Genomic DNA, 10,647 nt, shown 5'->3' with positions numbered 1-10,647 from the left:
CTCTAACCACTAGGCTACCCTGGCACCTTTACACTTTAACCACTAGGCTACCCTGGCGCCTTTACACTTTAACCACTAGGCTACCCTGTGTGCTCTTCACGGATTAATTCCGGTTTTAACTGTACCGGGCAGTGTGGCGTTGTGTTTGAGAGGTGTTTGCTGATGTCAACGTTGTAAACAGAGTGTCCCATGGTGGTGGTGGGGTTATGGTATGGGGCAGGCGTAAGCTACGGACAACGAACACAATGGCATTTTTATTGATGTCAATTTGAATGCACAGAGATACCGTGACGAGATCCTGAGGTCTGTTGTCGTGCCATTCATCCTCCTCCATCACCTCATGTTTCAGCATAATGAATGCACAGAGATACCGTGACGAGATCCTGAGGTCTGTTGTCGTGCCATTCATCCTCCTCCATCACCTCATGTTTCAGCATAATGAATGCACAGAGATACCGTGACGAGATCCCGAGGCCTCATTGTCGTGCCATTCATCCTCCTCCATCACCTCATGTTTCAGCATAATGAATGCACAGAGATACCGTGATGAGATCCCGAGGCCTCATTGTCGTGCCATTCATCCTCCTCCATCACCTCATGTTTCAGCATAATGAATGCACAGAGATACCGTGACGAGATCCCGAGGCCTCATTGTCGTGCCATTCATCCGCCGCCATCACCTCACGTTTCAGCGTGATTATCCACGGCTCCATGTCACAAGGATCTGGTCACAATTCCTGTCCCAGTTCTTCCATGGCCTGCATACTTACCAGACAGGCTACCCAACATTCCCCAGGCCACAATCAACAGCCTGATCAACTCTGTGAAGGAGATGTGTCTCGCTGCATGAGGTAAATGTTGGTCACGCCAAATACTGACTGGTTTTCTGATCCACGCCCCCTAACGTTTTTTTGAAGAGATCTGTGACCAACCGATTGATATCTTTATTCCCATTCATGTGACATTCATAGGTTAGGGCCTAATGAATTGATTTTCAATTTACTTATTTACTTATATGAACCGTAGCTCAGTAAAATCATTGGAATTGATGCTAGCTAACATAATGTCACAAAGCATTATCTAACTGGGGATAGCTAGCTAACATAACATCACAGAGCATGATCTAACTGGGGATAGCTAGCTAACATAATGTCACAGAGCGTTATCTAACTGGGGATAGCTAGCTAACATAACAGAGCGTTATCTAACTGGGGATAGCTAGCTAACATAACGTCACAGAGCATTATCTAACTGGGGATAGCTAGCTAACATGTCACAGAGCATTATCTAACTGGGGATAGCAAGCTAACATAATGTCACAGAGCGTTATCTAACTGGGGATAGCTAGCTAACATAACAGAGCATGATCTAACTGGGGATAGCTAGCTAACATAATTAACTTTCATTCTGAAATCACTTTCATATTTCTGAGTTAGTCAGATATTAGTTCAGAAACATTTGAAATTGGTATGGGAGTTAACTAGCTGCTTATCAAAGGTAGATAACTGGTCTATTTATTTTATTTTAGTCAAATTAACCAAACTTTCTTAATGTTTCTCAAAATGACTGGCTAATTAATTTGATCGTGCTTTGTGAACCACCCGGTTTCTGTCCACACGTCGCCCTGTCACCTACAGGAGAACCTGATGAACGACATGAGGGCCTATCAGAGTCGAGGTGAGAAGGTTCTAGCTAAGCGCGTGACCCCCTCTCTCCTTCCAGGTTTTAATGTCACGTGACCAAGTAACAGTGAGAGATGCCTTTCTCTCCAGCTCCAAACCCAACGATACGCAGTCATCCAGTATGAAATGTAGAACAACACTGTGATTGTTTTATTTTTACTGTTAACTTCTGTTCTCCTGCAGGCTTTCGACGACGCTATTGCAGAGCTGGATTCTCTGAGTGAAGACTCCTACAAAGACAGCACCTTGATCATGCAGCTACTGAGAGACAACTTGACAGTAAGTGTCGGGTACTGAAATCATAGTTCCCTGTTGTCACTGGGTTGACTTATGATGTCGGAGAGTCACTGGTGTCTCTCACTCCATTTGTTTCGGTCACATATTACTGAGACAAAGGTAGAGGAGCTATGTAACCTGTCTACCCAGTAGGAACAAATATGAAAACGTATGCACTCTGCTCACTACAGTAGAGAGTCTGCTAAATGACTCACTACTGTAAGTGTCTCTGGATCAGAGAGTCTGCTAAATGACTCACTACTGTAAATGTCTCTGGATTAGAGAGTCTGCTAAATGACTCACTACTGTTAGTGGCTCTGGATCAGAGAGTCTGCTAAATGACTCACTGCTGTAAGTGGCTCTGGATCAGAGAGTCTGCTAAATGACTCACTACTGTAAGTGTCTCTGGATCAGAGAGTCTGCTAAATGACTCACTACTGTTAGTGGCTCTGGATCAGAGAGTCTGCTAAATGACTCACTGCTGTAAGTGGCTCTGGATCAGAGAGTCTGCTAAATGACTCACTGCGGTTAGTGGCTCTGGATTAGAGAGTCTGCTAAATGACTCACTACTGTTAGTGGCTCTGGATCAGAGAGTCTGCTAAATGACTCACTGCTGTTAGTGGCTCTGGATCAGAGAGTCTGCTAAATGACTCACTGCTGTAAGTGGCTCTGGAACAGAGAGTCTACTAAATGACTCACTACTGTTAGCGTCTCTGGATCAGAGAGTCTACTAAATGACTCACTACTGTTAGCGTCTCTGGATCAGAGAGTCTGCTAAATGATTAGAATGTAGAATGAGCGAATGTACTCAGTCCGAGGTCAGCTCTACTGACATGTCATGTGAATGTTGACCTACAGTCTTTTTTAACATGTTGTTAATCCCTGTCCTCTCTCATCTCTGTAGCTGTGGACCTCAGACAACCAGGGAGATGGAGAGGAAGCTGAGGAGGGTAGAGACTGACCTGGTTCCTGTTTCCTGGTCTGTCTGTCTGACTGACTGTCATCATCCTCTATCTATCAACACTGAGACAGACAGACTGACCACCTCATCCTGCCCAACGCTTCTCTTTAGTTCTGTCTGTCATGGCGTCTCTCCATGCGTTTACTCTTCTTTCGGGAATCATTGTGGGGGGGGGGTGCTTTCCAGGACTTGGTTGTGGGGGGGGTTGCTTTCTAGGACGTGGTTGTGGGGGGGGGGGGTTGCTTTCCAGGACTTGGTTGTGGGGGGGGCTTGCTTTCCAGGACTTGGTTGTGGGGGGGGGGGGGGGGGGGTTGCTTTCCAGGACTTGGTTGTGGGGGGGGTTGCTTTCCTGGACTTGGTTGTGGGGGGGGGGGGTTGCTTTCCAGGACTTGGTTGTGGGGGGGGTTGCTTTCCAGGACTTGGTTGTGGGGGGGGTTGCTTTCCAGGACTTGGTTGTGGGAGGGGTTTCGTTCCAGGACTTGGTTGTGGGAGGGGTTTTGGGACGTATATTATGGTATGTTGGGGGGAGGGACTTGTCTACTGAGCAAATAATTATTTGTGGGCGGAGCAACAGGGTGTTACATGTAGGTTGACGGGGGAGGGGAACTTCTCAACTCATGCAATGAACCTGGTCTAGTCCTCTACCTGTGTTCAGGTTGGGAATGAACCTGGTCTAGTCCTCTACCTGTGTTCAGGTTGGGAATGAACCTGGTCTAGTCCTCTACCTGTGTTCAGGTTGGGAATGAACCTGGTCTAGTCCTCTACCTGTGTTCAGGTTGGGAATAAACCTGGTCTAGTCCTCTACCTGTGTTCAGGTTGGGAATGAACCTGGTCTAGTCCTCTACCTGTGTTCAGGTTGGGAATGAACCTGGTCTAGTCCTCTACCTGTGTTCAGGTTGGGAATGAACCTGGTCTAGTCCTCTACCTGTGTTCAGGTTGGGAATGAACCTGGTCTAGTCCTCTACCTGTGTTCAGGTTGGGAATGAACCTGGTCTAGTCCTCTACCTGTCTACATGGTAAAGATCTTGTGCTTGACAACATTGCTTGATTCATTTGTGGTTCGACATCAGTCTCTCTTGATTGGAGGAGGCAGCAGCGAGCGGTTTTAGTCTGTAGCCAGGCGACTGACGGCAGGAGCATTAGGGGATAGTCCTGATGGCGTCTTATCGATGGTGGGTTGGCGTGGTCGTTGTGCTGCTCCCCAAAATGGCACCCTATTCCCTATAAAGTACACTACTTTTAGACCAGAACCCTATGGACCTTGGTCAAACACCCGTGCACTATGTAGGGAATAGCGTTCCAGCTGAGAGGGAAACCTTGGATAGTGATGTTACATTCCATTAAACTGTCACTGTTCTGCTCCAGCTTCTTCTTCTTCTTCAGTTTCACTGACCTGCTAACGTCATTTTGTATTTCTGTGTCAAGTAGGAGGTTTGGGAAAAGTCTAGAACAAAGAGGACTCCTAATACTCAGACTGTTTTAAAACCAGCAGAGCAAGGAAGAATTTCCCCTCGTTGCTTCATCTAGTTGCTGCTTCTTCTTTCCTTCCCCAGTTAAGGTTTTCTTTTGATACTTGTGGTTGAGAACTAGTTAACGGGGAGAAAAGGGAGGTTATTGTTGGGCTGGTTGTCTTTGTCCATGTCTTTTTTGGAAATTTTCATACGAAACACCTAAAGCATAACTGTTATCTGGAGGGAAATGTTATTTCATGTATGTGGAATTAAAAAGATAATTTAAAAGTTTACGTTGTCTGATCTGAATTATTTTAGAGCTCTTAATCTCCAGGTTTTTTTCCCCCCTCAACGCCTTTGGTAAGAGATCACAAATCTGGCAACTCGGTGACCCAGTCTGGCAACTCGGTGACCCGGTCTGGCAACTCGGTGACCCGGTCTGGCAACTCGGTGACCCGGTCTGGCAACTCGGTGACCCGGTCTGGCAACTCGGTGACCCGGTCTGGCAACTCGGTGACCCGGTCTGGCAACTCGGTGACCCAGTCTGGCAACTCGGTGACTAATCCAGAGTATGAAATGAAAGAGGTCGGCATACTGCAAAACAGTCCAGGTTGGCTGGTTCACACAAACAAAACAGGAAACAATTGGTTGGAACTACTGTTCTCTCTGAATCACTCATGTCTGGAGTCGTCCTGTTATTACCCCCCGAACCACAAAACCTCCAGAGCTGCTCACAGAATTACTTGGACTAAATACCCACACACCTACCCAACCCCCACCCCACACACTCTCTCTCACACACACACACTCACACAAACCGGTGCGCCTGGCACCTACTACCATACCCCGTTCATCCACTGAATGGGGCACACAAACAGTCCATGTCTGAATTGTATCGAGGCTTAAAAATTCTTCTTGAACGTGTCTCCACCCCTTCATCTACACCAGGCCAGCGCAACCCTCTTCCTGGAGAGCTACCGTCCTGTGGGTTTTCAGTCCAACTCTCTTCCTGGAGATCTACTGTCCTGTGGGTTTTCAGTCCAACTCTCTTCCTGGAGATCTACTGTCCTGTGGGTTTTCAGTCCAACTCTCTTCCTGGAGATCTACTGTCCTGTGGGTTTTCAGTACAACCCTCTCCTTGGAGATCTACTGTCCTGTGGGTTTCAGTACAACCCTCTTCCTGGAGATCTACTTGGAATGAAAACCAACAGAACAGTCGATCTCTAGGAAGAGGGTTGGGCAGCTCTGATCTACACTGAAGTGGATTTAAGGGATCGCAGCTTTCTCCTGGATTCACCTGGTCAGTCTGTCATGGAAAGAGCAGGTGTTCCTAATGTTCTGTCCAGTCAGTGTATCGGCCTATAGGAACTCCTCATTGACCTGGTCAGTCTGTCATGGAAAGAGCAGGTGTTCCTAATGTTCTGTCCAGTCAGTGTATATATATATATATATATTAATAATAATCGTGACATGGGCCTGTTTTAATGACTTTTGCACCATTTTTCTGTTGTCATAATAATCTGTATTAAGCATCTGACTGACCTACGAAGATGGGCCGGTCCGGTTTTCTGATTGGCTGAGATGAGGTGGTGCAAATTCACATTCAAGGTCAAAACGTGCCTCAGCAAAGAGAATGATTCTGCTTTTAAGACAACTGGGAACAAACAAACAAAAACAGATCAATGTCAGTGATCTTCAGGTGTAACGGTTTTCTTGATGAGAAGGAGAGTCGGACCAAAATGCAGCGTGTAGATTACGATCCATGTTTATTGTGACTATAGCAACACGAATCTAAATACAAACAGTGCAAAATAATAAACGTAATGAAAACCGAAACAGCCTAAACTGGTGCAAACTAACACTAAGGACAATCACCCACGACAAACTCAAAGAATATGGCTGCCTAAATATGGTTCCCAATCAGAGACAACGATAAACACCTGCCTCTGATTGAGAACCACTTCAGACAGCCATGGACTTAGCTAGAACACCCTACTAGCTACAATCCCCATACATACACACCACATACAAAAACCCATGCCACACCCTGGCCTGACCAAATAAATAAAGATAAACACAAAATACTTCGACCAGGGTGTGACAGAACCCTAAGGTGCGGACTCCCGAACGCACCTCAAAACAATAGGGAGGGTCCGGGTGGGCGTCTGTCCATGGTGGCGGCTCCGGCGCGGGACGTGGACTCCACTCAATCAATGTCTTAGTCCCCTCTCCTCGCGTCCCTGGATAGTCCACCCTCGCCGCCGACCATGGCCTAGTAGTCCTCATCCAGAACCCCACTGGACTGAGGAGCAGCTCGGGACTGAGGGGCAGCTCGGGACTGAGGCAGCTCGGGACTGAGGGGAAGCTCAGGAGTGAGAGGAAGCTCAGGAGTGAGAGGAAGCTCAGGCAGGTTGATGAATCTACCAGATCCTGGCTGGCTGGCAGATCCTGGCTGACTGGCAGATCTGGAAGAGTCTGGTCGACTGGCAGATCTGGAAGAGTCTGGTCGACTGGCAGATCTGGAAGAGTCTGGTCGACTGGCAGATCTGGAAGAGTCTGGTCGACTGGCAGATCTGGAAGAGTCTGGTCGACTGGCAGATCTGGAAGAGTCTGGTCGACTGGCAGATCTGGAAGAGTCTGGTCGACTGGCAGATCTGGAAGAGTCTGGTCGACTGGCAGATCTGGAAGAGTCTGGTCGACTGGCAGATCTGGAAGAGTCTGGTCGACTGGCAGATCTGGAAGAGTCTGGTCGACTGGCAGCTCTGGCTGCTCCATGCTGACTGGCTGCTCCATGATGACTGGCAGCTCTGGCTGCTCCATGCTGACTGGCTGCTCCATGCTGACTGGCAGCTCTGGCTGCTCCATGCTGACTGGCTGCTCCATGCTGACTGGCAGCTCTGGCTGCTCCATGCTGACTGGCTGCTCTGGCTGCTCCATGCTGACTGGCTGCTCCATGCTGACTGGCGGCCCTGGCTGCTCCATGCTGACTGGCGGCCCTGGCTGCTCCATGCTGACTGGCGGCTCTGGCGGCTCCTTGCAGACTGGCAGCTCTGGCGGCTCCTTGCAGACTGGCAGCTCTGGCGGCTCCTTGCAGACTGGCAGCTCTGGCGGCTCCTTGCAGACTGGCAGCTCTGGCGGCTCCTTGCAGACTGGCAGCTTTGGCGGCATCCTGCAGACAGGCAGCTCTGGCGGTTCCTTGCAGACTGGCGGTTCCTTGCAGACTGGCAGCTCCTTGCAGACTGGCAGCTCCTTGCAGACTGGCAGCTCCTTGCAGACTGGCAGCTCCTTGCAGACTGGCAGCTCCTTGCAGACTGGCAGCTCTGAACAGGCGGGAGACTCCGGCAGCGCTGTAGAGAAGGAAGGCTCTAACAGCGCTAAACAGGCGGGAGACTCCGACAGCGCTGGAGAGGAGGAGGGCTCCGACAGCGCTGGACAGGCGAGGCGCACTGTAGGCCTGATGCGTGGTGCTGGCACTGGTGGTACTGGGCCGAGGACACGCACGGGAAGCCTGGTGCGGGGAGCTGCTACCGGAGGGCTGGGGTGTGGAGGTGGCACAGGATGGGTTAGACCGTGAAGGCGTACTGGAGATCTTGAGAGCGGTGCTGGCACAGGACGTACAAGGCTAGGGAGGTGCACAGGAGGCCTGGTACGTGAGACTGGCACCATCTTCACCAGCCGACTAACACGCACCTCAGGACGAGTATGGAGCGCTGACCCAGGTGCCATCAAATCCCCGACACGCTCCGTCGGGCGAATTCCATGTTTAAAACACCAACACAGCAACTCCCTCATTTCTCTCTCCTCCAATTTCCCCATTAACTCCTTCACAGTCTCTGTTTCGCTCACCTCCAACACCGGCTCTGGTTCTGGTCTCCTCCTTGGCTCCTCACGATAAACAGGGAGAGTTGGCTCAGGTCTGGCTCCTGACTCTGCCACACTCTCCCTGAGCCCCCCCCCAAGAAATGTTTGGGGCTGACTCTGGGGCCTCCGTCCGCGCCGCCTTGCTTGCTTCGCAAACTCCATTCTCCTATATCCTTCCGCGCACTGCTCCATCGAATCCCAGGCGGGCTCCGGCACTCTCCCTGGGTCGACCGCCCACCTGTCTATCTCCTCCCAAGAAGTATAGTCCATACTGTACTCCACTTTGGGCTGTTCCTGCCTGTTGACACGCTGCTTGGTCCCTTTGTGGTGGGTGATTCTGTAACGGTTTTCTTGATGAGAAGGAGAGTCGGACCAAAATGCAGCGTGTAGATTACGATCCATGTTTATTGTGACTATAGCAACACGAATCTAAATACAAACAGTGCAAAATAATAAACGTAATGAAAACCGAAACAGCCTAAACTGGTGCAAACTAACACTAAGGACAATCACCCACGACAAACTCAAAGAATATGGCTGCCTAAATATGGTTCCCAATCAGAGACAACGATAAACACCTGCCTCTGATTGAGAACCACTTCAGACAGCCATAGACTTAGCTAGAACACCCTACTAGCTACAATCCCCATACATACACACCACATACAAAAACCCATGCCACACCCTGGCCTGACCAAATAAATAAAGATAAACACAAAATACTTCGACCAGGGTGTGACATCAGGTCCAAAAAGTTAAAGCTTTGGAAAAATGCCGGAGTTTCCAACTTGGGAATTCCAAGTTGGTTGACCATTGAAAATGATATATATTTTTTTCTGAGTTCCCAGTTATCTTGAATGCATTGGAAGTATTCAGACCATTTACTCAGTACTTTGTTGAAGCACCTTTGGCAGCGATGACAGCCTCGAGTCTTCTTGGGGATGATGCTACAGGCTTGGTACACCTGTATTTGGGGAGTTTCTACTCCTGGTGCGGTATGGACTGAAGCTGGTAGGTCATACCTGTTACCGGCATAAACTACCACCTAACCCAGGACAAGGAAAAACAAAACAACTATAATGATTTTCAACAAAAAAATAAATGGCACATTTCCCGGGCGCCCTCCGGCCTGCGATCGCTTCTCCGATCAACTGCAGCACTGTCAAAGACTACACTTGATCTTAGCCAAAAGGCCGAGAAGCGATCTACTTTATTACTTAGCTCTGTGTGTATATTTTTGATCATGCAATGTTGAGGAAAGTTTGCAAGTAAGTATCCCGTGTGACAAAAAATCTTTGATTATAAGATAAACGCACCCCATTCCCAACAGCTATCGTAGTCAGTAAAACGGTGACCGATTTGACCAGCACTATTGACATTGAAATGAAGTTGCTCAATGTGAAGATACAATATAGATCAACGAAGCAACTCGTTGTGATTTCTCTTTACAATGAAAGGGGGTGCACCGTTCCTGGAGGTACTGCAATACCAGGTCGATGCGTGGAGTGGACGGAGCAAGCCCCTATTCCATCTCCCTATTCCAAAAATCAATTTAATATATGGTCCCCAGATAGGGGACGTATCAGATATTAAACTGATAAGAACAGATTTTTCTTTTGGAAAAGTTTTATTGACACATTTCCTTTAAAAATAGCTCATACATTTTTTACATCATTGATACACATAAAAACGGCAACAAAGCATAAAACACAGCATTTGAAAGTTACATTTAAATTTGTTAAAAAGTACATGTTGTTAAAACCAATGAAAACAACCATGGATAAAAGTACTTTCCTTGTAAAAACATCAAATCTGTAAAAGCCATTTAAAATGTGTACTAATGATCTAACAAAGGTAAAACATTTTTAAGACATGAAAAACCATGTTAAAAAATCACTTTGTTAAAAGGCTGTCTTCAGTCCCTTGTACAGGAGGGGGGTGAGTCTTTATCAAGCTCACCTCATCCTGCTCTTCTGAATAGATCATCGTCCCGTCCTTCGGGGCCCAGAGGAGATCTCTCCCCTAGGCGCATCGCCCTAGGCGCCGCAGCGCTGTCAGGCCGTGGCCGCCGGGACCTAGGGTGTTGTGGGGGACCCTTCGCCTGGGGTCGAGGCCCCCTTCCTTCCGTACCACCCCAGGGCTTCCGTGGCTACCATGGCCACTGCCTGGGGGGTGGTCTCTACGTTTTTCGCTACCAGCAGGTTACGGGAGGACCACAGTGCTTCCTTCAGGCACGTGAGGGTGGGCCAGAGCTTGGTGAAGGCCTTCGATGGAATGGGCCTTCGGCCCACCCCATACAGCACGAGCTGAGGTGTTAGGTCCTCCCCTGCTGGCAGACACGAGGTGATCAGGGGGCCTGCTTCCTTCCACAGGTCCCTGGCGGCTCTGCACTCCCAGAGCATGTGCCTCACCGACT

The 10,647-nt window shown here is 48.8% G+C and overlaps 1 pseudogene; it reads right to left on the bottom strand.

Moving 5' to 3' along the window:
* Positions 1-9,686: 9,686 nt before the first annotated feature.
* LOC139406216 (U2 spliceosomal RNA) lies at positions 9,687-9,860 on the bottom strand (annotated as a pseudogene).
* Between the last annotated feature and the right edge of the window lie 787 nt (positions 9,861-10,647).

The sequence above is a fragment of the Oncorhynchus clarkii genome, chromosome 3, assembly GCF_045791955.1.
Source record: "Oncorhynchus clarkii lewisi isolate Uvic-CL-2024 chromosome 3, UVic_Ocla_1.0, whole genome shotgun sequence".
Classification (NCBI taxonomy): domain Eukaryota; kingdom Metazoa; phylum Chordata; class Actinopteri; order Salmoniformes; family Salmonidae; genus Oncorhynchus; species Oncorhynchus clarkii.
Note: the sequence above shows the minus strand (reverse complement) of the source record. Positions and strands in the feature narration are given on the sequence as shown.